This window comes from Mus caroli, unplaced genomic scaffold (assembly GCF_978045245.1).
Source record: "Mus caroli unplaced genomic scaffold, Mus_caroli_1 scaffold_9, whole genome shotgun sequence".
NCBI lineage: Eukaryota > Metazoa > Chordata > Mammalia > Rodentia > Muridae > Mus > Mus caroli.
The window spans coordinates 73,612,928-73,632,564 of record NW_028227264.1 but is presented as its reverse complement, the minus strand read 5'-3'; the positions used below and the strand labels follow the sequence as shown (position 1 = coordinate 73,632,564).

Here is a 19,637-nt window from a genome sequence, read left to right as displayed (position 1 = left end):
GAAATCCTTAGCCTTCAGGGAGATTCAAAACTGTACTGACTGACATTCCACCCTTGTCAGAATGGCTGTTATCAAGAACAGAAACAGATGCTGGTCAAGGATGTAGGGGGGCAGAGAAACACGTATACATTGCTGGTGGGAATGGAAATTAGTACAGCCGCTATGGAAACCCACAAGTTAAAAATAGAACCACACCCTCTAATCTAACACTACCATTCACAGGAGTTACACTCAAGAAAAATCAAAGCCAGCAAACTCCAGATACCTGAGCATCCATGATTATTGCAACACTGCTCACAACTGCTGAGGCACAGAACCAGCCTAGATGCCCGTCGGCAGACGGATCAATAATAAAAGTGTCGTATGAGAAACAGGTGACTCTCTGTGAGTTTCATGCCAGTCAGGGCTACAGAGTGAGGCCCTATCTAAAAAACTAACAGTAAAAGAGAAATTCCAAAAACATAGGGACATAGGCAATAGAGTTTTCCAGTGGTTGTGTGTACTATTGAATTTTATTTGGCTACAGAATTGTATGATATTGGCAGGAAAATAAGCTGGAGAATGTGCGTGAAGCAAAATAAGGCACAGTTAGGCAAACGTCATGTGTTTTCCCTCGGGTGCCATATGTAGACTGTAAAATGTAAGCATAAAGAAAACATGAAGACAGGTGTGGTAGCCCACACTTACAAGCATTTGGAGGGTGAAGGCTGAGGGTCTGGAGTTCAAGGGCAGCCATGGTGACACAGCAAGTTTGAGACCAGGTTAGAGTGTATGAGATTCTGTCAAAAAGGAAGGATGCAAAGGAGGAAGAAGGGAGGGAGGAAGAGAGGGAGGGAAGGAGAGAGGGAGGGAAGGAAGGAAGGGAAGGTTGAAAGTAGAAGAAAGACCCCTATGGAACGAGAGATGGGTTTATAAGGAAGTAGAGAAAGAATAACAGGAGGGAGAGTGGGTGATGGGGAATGAATATAGGAGAAATGGATTAATATGCATGTATGACGATGTAAAAAAATACTGTTTACAGTTGTTAAAACCACAGACTACTCTTACAGAGCACCACCATTCAATTCCCAGCACCCACATTGGGTGGCTCCCTGGCGCTGTAACTACTCCAGCTCTTGGAGGATCTGCCTCTGGCCTCGACAGGTACTGTTATGCACGTGCATGGGTCTCTCTCTCTCTCTCTCTCTCTCTCTCTCTCTCTCTCACACACACACACACACACACACACACACACACACAATCAAAAATAGTAAGATAAAGATTTGAAAAGAACCCTATTATTATTTTTTATATCTACTAAAAATAAATACTCAGTGTAGTGTTTATTATTTTGCCCAGGCCTATATCAATCACCATTGAGCCTCTTAGTCAGCTACAATGGCTTTTCCTCTCCGCTGTGTTTTTGTTTTGATTATCTTGTTTCCCCATGCATTTGTGTTTCTGTGGGTCTTATCAGCACTCCCTCTAATCACCTAATCTCTGCCCATTATTATCTTGATCCCTTTTCAATGTGTGGCTCTCCAGATTGTCTTAAACTTGTGCTCCTACCCTGAGGACCCGCTGTGTGGCTGCCATGCTGGAATCTCCCACCACCACCACCACCACCACCACCACCACCACCACCACCACCACCACCACCAGGGAAATCCCCTTGCTTCCTTCCTGTGAAGTATGTCTGCTTCCCCGTCTTCTCATAGTGTGCTCTCCCCTTCCTCCTCCTCCATGGCATATGTGCTGTGGGAGCTTCCTGAAAGGATATGCAAGAGACCCTGTCCTTCAAAGTCTTGCCTGTCTGAGGTAGCTAATGCTTGGTTACAAGTCCAGTTCCAGGGGAGACGCCATCCTGCCTCAGAAGAGCATGGCCTTCATCTTCCGGCACAGCCCGTGGCCTTGGAGCCTCCAGAGCAGCTGTTGAGGAGACCTAAGCCATTCTGACCCCTGACTCTGTGCGGGATGCTGCAGGAATTCTTTGCCTCAGCATTAGGAAATGTCACTGTGAGATGCCTATCGTCTTGGCCGCTCAGGGTCCCTTTCATACTGAAAACTCACATCCTTTGGCTCTGGGATGTTTTCTTCAATTGTCTCATTTCCTTTGTTGTGCTTCTAAAAATCCCTGTTATTCTGACATTGCGATGAATTTTGCATCTGTTCATTCCTAGTTCTCTCCCTGCCCTTTCACTTGACTTTCTGGGAAATGTCTTTACTCTGTCCTCTTGACAGGACACTGAGAATTTGATTTCCTAAGAACTTCCACTGTGTAGACTTACTACAGACAATTGTTCATTTCAATTTTAGATATCTGATATATTAGATAGTGAGATTTTTAAATATTACAAAATTAATTAATGATTACCTAGTAGCACTATATAATAAACTCCCTGATAAACTTGAGCGCTATATAGTTGGATATGGAATGTCTCTTGTAGGTCTCTGTGTCAAAGGATTAGTTCCCAACTCATGGTACTTATTAAGGTCCTATACATTAGGGGTGAGGCTTAGTGAGTGAGCTTAGGTCCCCAGGGAACACAGTAAATGTTCTGATTCTCTCTGACCTTATGCATGGACTCCTATCCCTTCATGCTACCAACACAGGTACAGAGCCACTGCACACCCACAGCACTAGAGCCAGCCAGTCATGATCCAACCCCCCCTTATTTGCCAAATCAACCTTTCCTTTTATAATTTGATTGTCTTGCCTATTTTGCTGAACCAGTGGAAATCTGAGAAACATCCTGGACTAACAATGAATTTCTTCAAGGTTTTGTAGTGTTCTCCTCTTGCTTATTTTTTTTTTTAAGAGAAGTAAGCCTTTATTTCCATCTTTCTCAAATTAAGCAAGCTGACTTGGTTGCTTTGAGGGGATTAGTCGAAGAGACCGAATCCCATATCCTCATCTGATTCCTCTGACTCTTCCTTTGCTTCAGCCTTGGCAGGGGCAGCAGTGGTGGTGGCAGCCGCAGGGGCAGCAGCCGCAAATGCAGATGGATCAGCCAGGAAGGCCTTGACCTTTTCAGCAGCTGGGAAAGTGTACTCAGTCTCCACAGACAAAGCCAGGACGCGCTTGTACCCATTGATAATGAAGTGGGGCACCGAGGCAACAATCGTGTACCCGACCTACAGACACACGCTGGCCATGCTGCGGACACCCTCGAGGAAGCGAGAGTGCGGGCTCTGCTCTGTGATGTCCAGTACTTCTGGGTTATAAATGCTGCCGTTGTCAAACCCCTGCTGGATGATGAGCCAGAAGGAGAAGGGGGAGATATTCAACGTGTTCAGCAGTGTGGCATCACTGGCTCCCACCTTGTCTCCAAGACTTTATCAGTTGCACATCACTCAGAATTTCAATGGTGCCTCTGGAGATTTTGGTGATGATGCCTAAAGCCTGGAAGAAGGAGGTCTTCTCGGGCCCCAGACCAGTGTTCTGAGCTGGCACAGTGACCTCACACGGGGAGATGGCACCAGCACGAGCAGCAGCTGGCACCTTATTGGCCAACAGCATATCCCTAATCTCAGTGAGGTCCTCCTTGGTGAACACGAAGCCCACGTCCCCCTGGATGTGAGGCAGCGGTTTCCTCAGAGCCGGGTTATTCTCCAGGTGTCCCCTGCTGGCCTCGCACATATCGTGTTCTTACCCATCAGCACCACAGCCTTCCCTTGGAGGGACATGCAGATCTGCTGCATCTGCTTGGAGCCCACATTGTCTGCTCCCACAATGAAGCATTTTGGGTAATCATCCAAAAGTTGGATGATCTTAAGGAAGTAGTTGGACTTCCAGGTCGCCCTGCCTTCCCTGGGCATCACGGCGGTGTGTCAGGGATTGACACTCGGAGTTTAAAGACAATGTCACTCTAACGAGGACGCCTGGAGAGAGCCTCTTGCTTAATTTATAATGAGTACAGTTCAGACTGTTTATCTTGAGGTCATTTTGTCAGGCCTGCCAATTTACAAACAAAATCTTATTCTCAGAAAATTATAATGTCATCTGGGAAAACACCTTTAAAAAAATAGAACTTACTAGAATCATGAGAGATTATTAGGAAATTATTAGAAAAATTATTATAACACCTAGATGACTAGTTTTCAGTTGATTGATACTCTCAATAACTGGGGTAAATGACCTATACATACTTAAGTATATGCCTGGATACCTTTTGGTACATATATATTCCTATAACCACTATCATAGTCCAAATATAAGTCTCTTCCCAGATTCTCCCATGCTCCTTGGTAAATTTTACTCTCTGCAATGAATTCAGCTGCATTCTCTGGACTCAAATGGAACCAGGCAGAATAATCTCATTTTTTTCATGAACCTCTTAGGGGTGACTCTGGAGTCCACACTTGACTTATCTAGGTGAGAGAGAGGTCACCATCTTCCTCTATGCCCTTTTTCTTCTACGTGTTACCTGTCTTCCTCCGCACGTGATTGGGATCACAGCCTTCAGCAATCTAGTCTTCTGTATGAGCCTGGCTTCCGGAAAAGACCTAAATACGCACTACCAAGACTGATATGAGCTGTTCTATTGTTGGTTGTGCAGTGCTATAGAATTGAACCCAGACCTGCGGGCACACTGAGGCAGCACTGAGTCACTGAGCCACATCCAAGGCTCTTGACAGAATTCTATACATGTGATTTGGGTATTTCATATGGCTTTTGCATCATTTTATAAAAGACAGAAATTGTGTGAACTTACAGAAGACATAGTTCCTGTGTCTAAAAAACAAAACAAAACAAAACAAAACAAAACAAAACAGAGCTCTAACAATGAGCCCCCAAACAGGAATGGTGAGTTTGAAGAGCTTGTCCTTAAGCACACCTTCACACATGTCCCTAGGCCTTTGCATACTGGAATACTTATTTAGAACTGGCAGGATGAATTGAAATGCCCTCTACTCCATTCAGAATTTTGATTTCCTGAAATGTTAGTCATTTAAGAGCTAAGAAAAGAATTCGCTGACCTTCCTTCCTCTTGCTCCAGTTGGCAGACAGAAACCATCCTGGGTAGATAAAAGGTCACTAAAGATGACTGATCTCTGGCATTCAGTCCTTAGCTTCCCGGAGCAGGTGAAAGGAGGGCCCTCTGAGATGGCCCTTGGCTGTCAGGCGAGAGCCCACGCTGTCAGTGATCCATTTAGCCCAGGCAGGAGGGCCCAGTAGACCAGGTAGGCTCAGGAGGCACCTTGCCCAGCTCCCTCTGGTCATGCTCCTCTTAAGAGCACCATGGAACAGGAAAACAGAAAATGTTTCTCAACTAAAAATGAAAGAAGAGACAAAGCACAAACTCTCAACCTCAACATCTTTCTTAGCTCTACCCTGATCTCTGTCTAGGGCTCCCAGGCCACCACTCTGACCCTCTGAGGGAGCCTGGTTTGAAACCTCTAGGCTAGGTAGGAATCAGGCCAGGAAGCAGAGGTCGATATAGTCCTAGCTCTGCACGTTCCCACCCATTGTTCCCCTCTCCACTTGTCCTGGGTGACCCATGGCCAAGTTTACAATTGTTTACCAAAAGTTGGCTTGACCGAGGGAGCCCAGAAGAGGAAGACAAATGGAAAGGTCCCAATATTAGGTAGCAAGGGACCCAGCAGCCATTCTTCAGTGAGCAAGAGGAACGGCTTGGCACTAAGCAGCTGGGTAAGGGAGAAGATACAGGCTGTTCCTTAGGCCCAGTTCACCATTTGTTGAAACATTAGCCAGGCACAGTTCCCACTTTATAATTTGTGTAGACCTTGAATAGCAAGAGCAGGTTGATGCTGTACTGACTGGTTTTTGTGTGACAACTTGACACAAGCTGGAGTTATCACAGAGAAAGGAGCCTCCCTTGAGGAAATGCCTCCATGAGATCCAGCTGTAAGGCATTTTCTCAATTAGTGATCAAGAGTGGGAGGGCCCCTTGTGGGTGGTGCCATCTCTGGGCTGGTAGTCTTGGGTTCTATAAGAAAGCAAGCTGAGCAAGCCAGGGGAAGCAAGCCAGTAAGTAACATCCCTCCATGGCCTCTGCATCAGCTCCTGCTTCCTGACCTGCTTGAGTTCCAGTCCTGACTTCCTTTGGTGATGGACAGCAAAGTGGATGTGTAAGCTGAATAAACCCTTTCCTCTTCAACTTGCTTCTTGGTCATGATGTTTTGTGCAGGAATAGAAAACCTGACAAAGACAGACAGGAAGGGATGGTAGCTGTATAGAACCCAGGAAAGATGTGAGGAAGGAAGAGTCAGGAGAAGTGCACAGGGAAGAGATTTTACTAACAAAGATGTCTAAATGTCTAAATGTTACACGAAGCTGGATGTTGTCAGATCCAAAGGAAACCCCAGCTCCCCAAATTCCAAAAGCCAGTTCAAATATCCCGATTGAGCTCAATGGTAGGAGAACTTTTGGCTGCTTGAGTAAAGCCAGCACTCCTCAGGAACTTGTGAAGCTGATTCCTCTATACCAAAGCGGGTTATTTTCCTTACCTCTGGTAGAAGGGACATACAGCTACTGGCATAGTAAAGTCCATGCTGGCACAAGTACCTGGTACACATTCCATGCTAGTATTCAAGCCCTTCTCACCTCCTCCCCTACTGGAAAACTCCCTCCAGCTCATGGGCTTCCCCATTTCACCAGCTACTCATTGTCCTTATAACCCTGCTATTCTTGATATATTCTCCCTGTGTCTCTGCCCCTGAGTCCCTTGCTGCGTTTTCTCTATTCTTTATCCCCCACTATTCTTCCCTCTCTTGCAGATAGCTCTGGCCATGTCCAGTCTACTACCATGCACTGCACTCACATGGGTAGATGGACATCTTCCAACACTGCAGTGCCATGGGTAGATGGATATCTACCATGTACTGCATTCCCATGGGTAGATGGACATTTACCAAATATGGCATTCTCATGAGTAGATGTGTAGTAGGTTTGGCCTAATGCTGCTTAAATTATGTTAATTTGGGTCCCCAAAATTGTTTGTGTGAAAATCTGCACTTCTGCACATAAGGCACTGAGGGAACCTGCCCCTAGGTGGTTCTGATTGGTAAATAAAGTTGCCAGCAGCCAATGGCTGGGCAGGGCAGACAGAGGCAGGACTTTTAGGATTCTTGGGTTAGGGACAAGGAGGAAGGAGGAGAAGAGGGAGATCTTCCATGCCAGGAGAGGGAAAGGAGACACCATGCCTGAGAAGGTACAGAACAGAGAGCAGAGCTGCCATGTAGGGGAGAGAAGCCCCAAGAAGGCTGCCCGACTAGGTCTGGAGCAGCAAAGATGGAATATAGATTTTAGTAAGTAAAAACTTGGGAATATTGGAGGGAGGTGGAGATTAGCCATGTGGAGATTAGGAAGTGGCCCAGCCATTGAGCTGTTTTAGGACTAGCAAACTATAAAGACTGTGTGTGTGTGTGTGTTTGCACACGTGCGTGCAAGCGTGAGTGTGTGTCATTTGGGAATCCAGAACTTTGGAGTAGGTGGAGAGGAATATGCTGCTGCCACTGAGTTCAATTTGAATATTTAATTAGGTATAACTGCATAGATGGGTCTGCTTCAATTTGAATATTTAATTAGGTATAACTACAAAGATGGGTCTGCTTCCAACTGCAGTGTTGGAATCAATCCTCTGTTGCTTGTTCCTGCACAGCATCACTATAGGGACTTTCACTTTAATTTTAATAATCATTAAAACAAATCTTCACCCTCTTCCAAAAGAAAGGAATTATTCCTTACTAATTTTTTGCTTGGTTCTTTGTTTTTTTGTTGTTGTTACTGTTTATTTCATTTTTTGTTTTGTTTTTGTTTTTTGGTGTTTGTTTGTTTGATTGGGGCTTTAGGTTTCTGTTTTGGTTTTCAATGCAGGGTTTCTCTGTGTAGCCCTGGCTGTCCTGGAACCCACTTTGTAGTCCAGACTGGTCTCTAACTCAGAGATCTACCTGCCTCTACCTCCCAAGTGCTGGGATTAAAGGTGTGTGTCACCATTTCAGGCTAGTTTTTTGTTTTGTTTTGTGTGTTGTTGCTATTGTTTTGTGGTTTTTTGTTTGTTTTATCCAAATGAATCTTTAAAATACAAGGTGTCATGCTTCATGAAAAATACCCACTAGCAATTTTAAGAGCTTACAACTGACCTACAGAGCTGAATACTGTTAATCATGCCTCATATCTGTAAGCATAATTTTATTTTATTTTCTTTGCTGATCTATAAACTTGGAGAACTGACAGTTTTACTCTGTCATGTCTTCATACCCATAAGCAAAGCACATATATTTATTTGAGATTTCTTCTTTGCATGTATATTGTGTGAGCCCATAGTCTTGTAGATACTAATGTGCACTCTACCACTGAGCTGTGCATATTTATTAATTTATTCCCAGCTGCCTTCCAGTTTTGGGGCTCTTATTGTTTTGAGTTATTTCTAATAGTAGTTTTTACTGGTATATAGGAACACTGTTGAGTTTTCACACTGGTGGTATAACCAACATCTTTAACCAATCCATTTTAATTCCTACAATGCTCTGAAGAAAAAACTTTTGTCTTCTCTCTAAAGACAATAAGTCCAACAGCAGCATGCTATTTCCTTTCTTAAAAATCCATATTTTCCTTCTTATATCCGACTGTGTGTTGGGGCTTTTAATTCTGTGCTGACTACAAAACTGCACATGCTCTTCACTACAGAGAAAAGACTTGCAGTTTTTCCAATTTAATGTTTTCAAAGTTTTTTTTTTTTTTTTTGAGAAAAGCATGAGAGAGGACAAAGAGTTTTGATGAAAATGAAGGGGGTAGAGTGCCTTAGTTATGTTCTATTGCTGTGAAAAGACTACATGACTATGGCAACCCTTAAAAAGTAAAACATCTAATTAGTGCTAACTTACAGTTTCAGGGGTTCAGTCCATTATCATCTTGGCAGGAAGCAGGACAGCATTCAGGCAGACTTAGTTGAGAGTTCTACAACTTGATCAACAGGCAGCAGGAAGAGAGAGAGTCATCAGGCCTGGCTTGAACATTTGCAACCTCAAGGCCCACCCCCAGTGACACACTTCCTCCAACAAGGCCACACCCCCTTACCCCTCTCAAATAGTGCCACTCACTAATGATCACACATTCAAATCCATGAGCCTATGAGGGCCACTCTTATTCAAACCACCACAGAGGGTAACAAAATACGTGTGACATGAAAATGGAAAAGGGACTATGGAAGGGCACAACACAGGGGAGAAGAGGAGTGGTCAACAGAAACAGTATGGGGAAGGAGAGATGGCTCAGGCTGGTAGTGGTGCTTGTCATCAAATCTAATATTTTGTCCCTAGGACTCACGTGGTTTAAGGAAAGAACCAACTCTTGAAATTTCTCTTGTGACTCCCACACATGCACTGCGGCAAACCTGAGGGGGCACCCATGTGGGTATATGCACACACACATGAAGTACCTAAATAAATGTAATGAAAACTGTTTGAAAAGCCCGTGATGGACCTTTGTATGCTAATTCTACAACAGAAAAGGAAGCTGGAGAGATGGGTCAGGACTTAAGATCACTTGTTACACTGGCTGGTATATTTGTGGAGGATCCAGGTTAGTATCTACAAGACTGTGGGTTCACATAGTGCACACACAGAGAAGCTGGCTCACAGCTGCTCGTTCACTACATCTCTAAGAGAACGGACAGCCTCTACCGCCACCTGCATATACTTGTTGCTCATACCAGGCACACGCATAAACATATAGGTTTTTAAAAATTCATAAATGAGAAAAGGAAATGACCTTTTATTATCTTAAGAGAACATATTTGGATTTCTACATTGCCATGTGTTTACCTTGAATCAATGTTAATTTTTTTAATCAAATGAGTTTTCTGCATATAAGGACGTGCTCCTGTAGTGTCCTTTAATTTGTTAATAAAAGTGCTATCAATTAATTACCTAATGTTAACCCATCCCAACATTTCTAGTATAAACCCTAATTGGACATGACTTATATTAGTTTTTTTTAACATTGTTAGATACAGTTTATTAATATCTAATATGTATATCTACATCCATAAGCAAAACTGGCCTCTAATTAAACATTTCTCTTTATACTATATTCAAATGTCAATACAGACTTTTAAATAAGAATTAAGGTCATTAGACTTGGAAAGGAATTTAACGAACACTTGTATAACTGTATTGCCCAGGAAAATGAGGAAGCTTGTGAGTTGGATGCCAGCCAGCCTCTGCTAATAGCAACACTGCTTTGGAAATCTGAATAAAGGCTATCCAGTGTAACATCATCTTACCGAGGAGCTCCTGGAGCAAAACACAACCTTTCCAAATCATACAGAATACAGAATGATTTTTGACCAAAACATTTGACAAACTACTTGTAAATCTCAAAAAATGATCCCAGTCATAGTCTCATGTTGTCTCCAACTGAAGCCCTGCAACAAGGAACTACTGTAGACTGAGGTCCAGGGAGCTTACATCATGAATTATTTGACTTGGGCAAAGCCACATCTCAAAGCCAGGTATCTGACTCCTACATCAGACTTCTCTCCAAACGTGTTTTGTTCCGTGCCCAGAACAGAGCCAGTACAGACCTGAAATAGAGGGATTCCCTGCACTGTGCATCCAAAATCACTATTTTATAAGAGCCCAGCATATTTTCACAAGCATTATCAAACAGAAGCCCCATCTATAGTCATCTCCAAAAAGTAGGCATGGTGTCTACAAGTCTTTGGTGGCCAGGACACCCTTGAGACCAGAAAGGGATTCAGGGTCCCTACCTGCCACCTTAGTTAATAGGCTCCCTAAGGGCCTGTCCTCAATGTCCTCTCAGGACTTCCCTCCATCCCCTGGCTTTTGCTGTCCCTCCCCCACACTGCTCAGCAAGCTGCTTCCTGCACCAGTACCCTGTGTTTTTAGTGCTATCTGTGTCTGTTTCTTACAGCTGGCCCCAGCCTGGCAGCCCCTAGCTCTGAAGATTATCCAATTATCCCATTAGCCCAGCATGTCCTTCCTTCCTCTGAGCTTTTAGCTCCCCCTCCTCCCTCTCCCTTTCCCATGACTCCTCACAGCCTCCTTACTATTTCCTTAGTCCTAAAGCCGAGTCAACTATAAAGGACCCACATGTCCATCAGTCTGCTTCATAGTGCAAGGAAGGGACGTTCCTCTCAAATCCAGAGTCGCATGACCAGTTAATGGCAGCAGATAACTAATACCTAGAGCTCTGGCCATCATGGCTGTGCTTTCTGCTTCTTCACCACATGCGTGACCAGTGTCATCAAGCACATGCGTGACAGATCCCATCAAGCGCATGTGTGATGTGTCCCATCAAGCACTTTATGTGGTTGCCCCTCGGATGCAGGAGATACTATCCCCCGCTGCACTCTCCAAGACTCTGGAGTTTACATAAGAATGCATGGTCTAGGTAGGAATTGGCCAGGAGCTAAATCATAATTCAGTGAGCAAGGCCATGCTTCCAGCTGGAAAGAGACTCCAGTGCATGTGGCAGGTCAGAGCACTAAGGGAGACCTGAGGCTAAGAGAATTTCCGCAGAGAATTCTAACTCCTTTCGCACCCCACCGCCACCCGATTTCACTCATGGTTTTAGAGGGTTCAATTCATGTACAAAACAGCAGTGGGAACGTGTGACAGGGACTGTTCTTCACCTTATAGGGGACCGGAAGCAGAGGATGATGGGGAATGGGGACAAGGTGTGTCCTCTTAAAATTTCCCAAATCACTGAAAATGTCTCTATGCACAGTAGACCAATCATTCAACACACAAACAATGTTTTATATCCAACCTATAGAAAATGGAAATCCATCAAAAGTTGACTACATCCTTTCCAGCAAACATAAGCCATAGTTTATCTTAGAGTTACTCTTGCTGTGACAAAACCCCAGGACCCAAGACAACCTGAGAGGAGACAGGATTATTTCTTATCTTTCCAGGTCACAGGTCATCACTGAGGGAAGACAGGACAGGAACTCAAACAAGGCAGAAACCTGGAGGCGGGAACTGATTCAAAGGCCATGGAGCCAGGCTCCTTACTTGCTTGTTCCCCATGGCTTGTTCAGCCTGCTTTCTTTACAGAGCCCAAGACCACCAGCCCAGGGCTGAGCCCTCCTACGATGATCAGAGTCCTCATGCATCAATCAACAATCAATAAAATGCACAACAGGTTTGCCTACAGTCCAGTCTGGTGGGGGCATTTTCTCCGTTGAGGTTCCTTCTTCCAAAGTAACTCTAGCTTGTGTCAAGTGTCATAAAACTAGCCATTACACAACCGAAGCCTTAGGAAGATGCATTCTGTTGAATGGGATAGATGGATGGAGATGGAATCTTAGCACGGAAAGGTCAGTTAGAGTCTTGTGAGTGACTCACCTCTGAGCCGAGCAACTGTCATCTTAAGGAATTCAGCTGTGCCCTCTTGCAAAGAAATTGCCCCAGCTGGGCTTGTTGACTGTTTCCACACACCATATCACAGAGGGATGGGAGGGGTCATGAGACCTTCATCGGAGCATCCAGCTGTTCCTTACCACCTACTGAATGCAACTCTGCCTTCGTCGTATGTGTCCGTGAGGAAGGGTGTTACTATGTATGCCAGAAAAGACTAGTGGGACATGGCTCCCTATATATGGCTAAGGGGGAGCCTTATAGTTCATATCTCACACTGGGAAGGAATTTTACCCAATATGTAGAGATGGCAGGGACTCAACTAAGACCTTTGCATAGGAGGAATAATCTACCCCAGGGTAGGGTAAATGGAATGGATTCTGAAAGGTGTTTAGAGAGAATTAGCAGATGTGATAAATTGGATTTGGGGCGATAAGAAAAGAGCCCTTATTAGTAGTATTAGTGAAGTGAAGTGTGGCAGTGGGTTAGAGGGGCAGTGAGAAGCCTCTGCCGGTCACTGGCACTTTGTAAAGGTGTCGAAGCTGGACCGGAGAGATGACTCAGTGGGTGAGGGCACTCCTGCCAAGCCAAACCTGACTACCTGACTTCAATCCCGGAGACCCATGTGGTCAAAAGATAGAACTGACTTTTGCAATGTGTTCTCTAACCCCAGTCCTGCGACACACATCCATACACACAGTAAACAAATAAATGTAATGAAAACATTTAGGAAGATCTGCTCAGCCCTAGGTTGAATGTGATCGTCTCTAGTTCTTACTGATAAACCCAGCAAAGCATTATCTGTCCTCACCAAACAGCAAATGTACATCTCTTGGAATGTCACTGTAAGGTTGGATTTCAAGCCTGGGTTCTAGGGGTTTCTGGAGTTCCTTTCTGTCATCATTCAGCTTCATCATTCCTTCACTGGGCTGTTGTATCTCTCCCAGGTCTTCTCCAGCATACCTTCCTCCAAACACTTTGGGTTCCCAGAGCTTTCTGCCTCGAGCGTGCTCTACAATCCACATTGCCTGGGAGCATCTCATTCGCTGGGGTAAAGGTAGTCTGAAGCTGCAGATAATTTTCCCCCAGGTCGGCTTCCTGGAGCTATCCAGTGCTGAACTGGACTAAAGAACCAAATCTGCGCTGTCAACCAAGCTCCGCCCACTTCTTACAGGGCTACCGATAAGAGGATCTGTGGATCCTTGCTCAGTTTTACCTGTCCAGTCTGCTGAGGTCATTCCGGATCCTGATTTTAGTCCAGATGTCTGCTATGTCCTTCCTCCACCTGTTCCGCATGGATGCCCGTCTCTATTTTCTAGACTTTTGTTAACAGACGGGAAGGTATAGGATTGAAAGCAGGAAATGACCCATAATGAGGATCCCTTGCCTCAGTCATCTGCCCATCTGGACACCTAGCTACCAGCAAAGTCCTAGTTAGGGCTGGTTAGGACCTGAGTCACATCCCATGCCTCTGTCACACCTCTAACCACTAGGGATCCTTTCTGGTAAACACTGAGCCTGGGGTTAGCTTTCTGTGACCAAAACCCTTCAGTTATGACTGAAACGCATGCTCGTCATATTTCTTTTCGTGGCTGAGTGTGGCAGTGAGAACCGTGCCAGCGGTTCTGTCCCTTGTGATGCCATGGACATCGAAGCTGTCAGTCAGTCGATTAGTTGTAATAATAATAATTTTGAAACCGATGCCATACATGCCTCTTCAGCACCTTCACACCTCTCATACTGTTTTATCTGAGAGGAGGCATGGCAGCCTCAATAGTGACTAGCCCACCGTCAAGGAGTCTGCGAGAATCTCCTCCTCTGGCTTGCCACTGAGACCCCGTCAGAGCCCAGTGGGAGTTGGAAGCAAGGAGTGGGATTATCTGGCATCTCCGAGTGAGACTTAAGGTGTGAGCCAGATGAAGATAGCCTGGGGTAACCACAGGGTGCTTGTTCTGCTCTCTCTCGTTGTCCTAAAAGTCCTGACAGCAACCAGTGGTTCGGTGCTTAAAGTTTTTGAAGAGAAAAACTCATTCCCCAAAAGTCTCAACAGCCTTTAACAACTGCAGAATCCCTGACGCTAAACTAGGTTCTATTCCAATTGCCCCCATTTCCAACTACTAAATGTGGGTGGTTTGAAGGGAGCAGAAAAGAGACATCAAAGCCTTGACAAGCTCCTGACAACATTTTAACTTGAAAATTGCCTCTAAATGGATGGCATAATTCTGTGTAGGCAGATGGAAGTCAGGAAGAGTTACTCACAGGCCCCTGGGACTTCTATCTTTACCATACTTGGAGAGTCACCACCCTTGAGCTGACCGCCACCCGCCATGGCTAACTCAACCTAGCTCTCTCTGGAAAACCCAGGAAACGTGACCTCTTCCTCCTCTGAACTCACCAAATTCACATCTCTCTTCTGGCCCTCATAACCCAGGACCGGTTTATTCTCTTAGGTTGGTTGTTGATTCCCTCTGCATGCCTTCAGCCCCAGGCTCAGTGTGGACCAGCAAAGACCCCTCAGCGATTAGAGGTGGGACAGAGACAGACTCGAGCATGGCAACCACAGTGCTGGTCCCCCTTGCCTCTCCCCAGCTAAACCATTAGATGACAGTCCTAAAGCTCGCCCCCAAGGTCAGCTCCCTTATTTGGCTGCTGACTCATTCCTGACACTAAAACACTGAGGTCCAGAAGTTAAAATGCATTATTTGGCTACACTGGCTAATTTGTCCAATCAGGACTTACTAACTCACCCTAGCACAAACTTCTTTTTCTCCATCCCTGCAGACATACCTACTGCTGCCTTTCTCCCATCCAGTGGCAGCCCCTGCCCCTTGCTTGTCCCTCTGGAGTAGTAAATTTCTTTTATGCTGAGAATTTGGTGTTTGGGTGTATTCTGTGTGAACCCTGAGGTGCCCTACAGAGGAGATATGACCCAGGTCCTAAGCTGGCCTCTCTAGGGCTTTGCTGGTAGCTAGGTACCCGTCCAGATGGCTAAATAGACAGAATCCCTCTCCCCTCCTAAAATTACTCCTTAGATACAGTAGTAAAGGTGGTTCTTTGTGACGATTTCTCCTCTAGTAGAGAGACCACTGTCTGTCTTTATTCATACTCCATGCCTGGGAGGGAAAGGAGGCTGAGCTATACTTTATCCCTGAGAAAGAAAAAAAAAAAAAAAAAAAAAAAAAAAAACAGACGGGCCGGGGAGATGGCTTGGCTTAGTGCTCTTACAGAGGACCCAGGTTTGGTTTCCAGCACCCACACAGTGTAGCTCACAACCATCTGTAACTCCAGCACCTCATCCTCACAGGTACCAGGCACACATGTGGTACACAGGCATGCGTGCAGGCAGAACATTTACCCACATAAAATAAATAAGTGAGACTTCCTTTTAAAGAAAAGACAAAAGCCAGAGGTCCAGAAAGGCACCCCCATACCCGGGCTACATATTCTCTCTAGCTCCTCTTTAGGGGACATCGTTCCTGGTTTTGAGGTCTGAGGCGCTGACCCTAAACACTGACAGTTGCTGCTAATACAGCCACGGGGAGGGATGCCTGGGGATGCAGGAGATGCTGGCATGGACAGCAGGAAGAGCAACGTAGGGCAAGGCATGGTGTCACTTTGCTTCTTGGAACATCTGGGACTCTTCAGCAATGCCCCCTCTAAAGACACTTCCCATCAGCAGAGGGTAACAGCCTTATGCCGCTGAGATCTCAGTGGGAGAGCCTCTTCATACCCTACGCCATAGATGTTGGTGAGTTAACCAGAAGACAGAGGTGTAGGTCAGGAGAGAAGGGATTCTCTTCCTGGGCGGTCTTGACCCAGGAGTCAGGTATAGGCTTCATAGAACCATCATCTTCCTGGACATTTTGCTTCTGTGGACCTTCCAGGGGTCCAAAGTTCCCATCACGGTTAATTTTTTATTTTATTCTTTATGGTTGTTGTTAATGTTGTTTTTGTTCTGTTTTTCTTGAGAAGGGGGGTGGGGTGGGGTCTCTACATTGCCCTGAATGTCCTGGAACTATCTATGTAGACCAGGCATTGAACTCACAGAGAGTCGTCTGCCTCTGCCTCCCAAGTGCTGGGATTAAACGTCCGCACTACCATGCCTGGCTTCCCACCAGAGTTTAAAAGAAGGTCAACTTCCTCTTTCTGAAGAACGAACTCAGGAGACATCAGTGGGCTATTTCTCCTCCCAAGAAGCCCTTCCTCTGTGTCCGATGGTTTGCAACTCCATGGTCAACACATAGACCTGTGGCTCCCCTCAACTCCTCAAGCTCCACAGGTCCCCTTTCATGATGCCTCCCATAGGGAGGTCAGGAGCCTCATGAAAATGGAGCTAGCGATGAAGGCAAGGTTTAACTGATCAGCCAAGGAGAAGAACATGGAGGGGCCCTAGCATCCCATCTCTCAGGGAGCTGAGATCCAATTCAAGACAGGTCTTTTCTCTTGGGCCTCCCTGTGGCCCTGACATTCTTGCCATGGAGACAGCCAGAAACCAAATGGACACATGCTCGGAACAGGCCCTTTGGAGCTGGGCTTGGTGGTACAGCCTTTAATCCTAGCACTCAGGAGACAGAGACAGGTGGATCCCTGTAATTCCAGCATCCAGAACTACATAGTGAGACCCTGTCTCAAAAAAAAAATGTTTTCAAGGGCAGAGAGGCCCTTGGACAGAACCTGCATGTTACAGGCTCTGTCCTTCATTACCTCTTTGCCGTGGGCATGCACTCCTGCTGAGGTGGCCACTTGCCTGTGCATTCAATTGTCACAGCTTCTGCTGCCGCACCAGCAAAGGATCCCCTCAATCTTTTTATTCATACTTTATTTATTTATTTATTTATTTATTTATTTATTCATTTATTTATCTATTTTTGAGACAGGGGTTTCTCTGTGTAGCCCTGGCTATCCTGGAACTCAATCTGTAGACCAGGCTGGCCTCAAATCAGAGATCCGCCTGCCCTCGGCCTCCGGAGTGCTGAGATTAAAGGTGTGCGCCATCACCACCATCTGGCTTAAAATCCTTTGTCTCTAGACTCGCTCTACTCTCCAGTCTCAAAAGTCTCTTAACTCAAAGCCTTCTTCACTTTCTGTTTGTTTTTCTTTTGTTTATTTGGGTTTTTTTGTTGTTGTTGTTGTTTCGTTTTTTAAATCTCTTAAGAACATTGGTAAAATTTTCTCTTTCTCAGGATCTGTAACATTGAGTGTGGTTTTGAAAAAGAAAATCTGTAAAAACAAAAAAGTTAACTTAAAACTTGTAACAGAAAGAACTGATAGTTAAAAAATCTATACATAGGTAATTTTAATTTGCTACAAAATTATATATATATATATATATATATATATATATATATATATATCTTGGGTTTAATTCTTATTCATGAAAAATAGGACTTAGGAACAGCATGTCTCATGATCAAGGTTTATAGATTCCTAAGGTCCATTCAAGGCAAAAACTAACTTGAAGAAGTCTGTCTAGCCTCTTTGTCTTTGCTAATTTGCTAAGCTTTATCTATTTGGGTAAACTGAGTCATACCAGAGGCTGATATTCTGTAAGGGCGCATTATGAAAGGATCTGGAAAATAAGGTTCCCAATCTCTCCACAGACTGCATGCATGGCTTAAAATTTAATTTTAATGATGCTCAAGGATCTTCCGTTCAGGTTTTTCATGAAGGCTCAAACTTCACAGGGATAAAACGACAAGATCCTAATCCTATCCAAGCTACTGGCTTGTTGTGAAGGGTTAGAGATCATTCTTGGGGCATGCGAGTTAGTGGTCAGTCACCTGGTAAATGATTGAACTCCTTCATGCGCTCAGAACTATGCTCGTGCCATGTGTTCTTAGTCATGCTTGAGACAAAAGTAATTCATCCACAGCAGCATTTTCAACCTGCGGCTCACAACACATCAGTCAACCCTCTATCTCCAGAAACACTTACATTCCCATTCATGACAGTAGCAGAATTACAGTTATGATGCAGCAACAAAATTAATTGTATGGTTAGGGGGTGGGGGTGGTCACCACAACCTGAGGAGCTGCATTAAAGGGTCTCAGCATTGGGAAGGTTGAGGACCGGTGACTTACAGGGACAGTAAGCCTTCTGAGTATGTTGTCAGAGTTAAGCCTGAGGCAGTACCTAAAATCAATTAGTCTGTTTCAAATCAGGTATCCGTAATAGATTAATCCCTGGTCCTCAAACCCTCAGGGAGATCTGGAGGCGGTATTTAATGTGTTTAATGAAAAAGGCCTCTCCTGATAGACAAAAATGCCAGCCTCTGGTGGCAGCCGTTGAGGCTCTCTCCAAAGCAGATAGGCAGCAATGGTCTCCTCCTAGACCTCACTACACCGGGCAACGAACCATTTAATGCCTTGCCATAACACTGGGTTAACTGCTCTACTCTGCCTCATTAAAGTAGCCGGTTCAAGTCCCTCCTCCACGGGACAATCTCTCAGACCTGTCCTGGCTGGCAGCCGAGGATCGATACTTTCCTGTGTTGCTGGCAGCCAGAGACAGATGACCTCTGCCCCCAGCAAAGCCACTGATGTCACCATGGAGGCTCCCAGGCTGGCTGTCCAGATGATGGGTAAGTCTCTGTCATTCTTATTTGATACAGAAGCCACTTGGTTTATATTTCCTAATCAAGTTTATCCTGCTGGCCACACCCACTCTGCTTTTTCTCTCTGCTCCGTCATGGTCACGTCAGCAGTTTCCTCACCGTGCCCACTCGTAATGTCCATGGGTGCACACTTTCAGTCTTATGGCTGGAGGAACGACATGCATTTATTTGCATCTAGACATGTGTCCTTGCACTGAAGTTCTCCACTGACGGTGCAGCCTATATGGGGTACATGTGGGTATGGGACATTGAATCCTGGAGACTCGAGGAAGCCTGGGCTCAGCCTCAGCTGACTGAAGGGATTAGTATCATAGCTGGAAAGGTCCTAGACGGTTTTTCTCTGAAGTCAGCTAAAAGGACCTCTGAGTGATGGCGCGGTCAAAGAGGACTACAGCAACTTGCATAAGTATCTGCCTCTGTGTAACAGGAATGCGTAAAGAGTGTAATGGAAGTGTCAGATAACCAAGTAATCTATTTTTCCTTCCTTCCCTCCCTCCCTCCCTTCTTTCCTTCTTTCTTCAAGACAGGGTTTCTCTGTGTAGCCCTGGCTGTCCTGGAACTCACTCTGTAGACCAGGTTGACCTTGAACTCAGAGATCTGCCTGCCTCTGCCTCCTGAGTACTGGGATTAAAGGCATGCGCCACTTGAAATAACTTGAGGTTTCTTAAGTTGAAGGTACAAACATTATTTCACA

At 45.2% G+C, this 19,637-nt stretch overlaps 1 pseudogene; it reads right to left on the bottom strand.

The window, feature by feature from the left end:
- Positions 1-2,862: 2,862 nt before the first annotated feature.
- LOC110303929 (large ribosomal subunit protein uL10 pseudogene) lies at positions 2,863-3,798 on the bottom strand (annotated as a pseudogene).
- Positions 3,799-19,637: the final 15,839 nt, after the last annotated feature.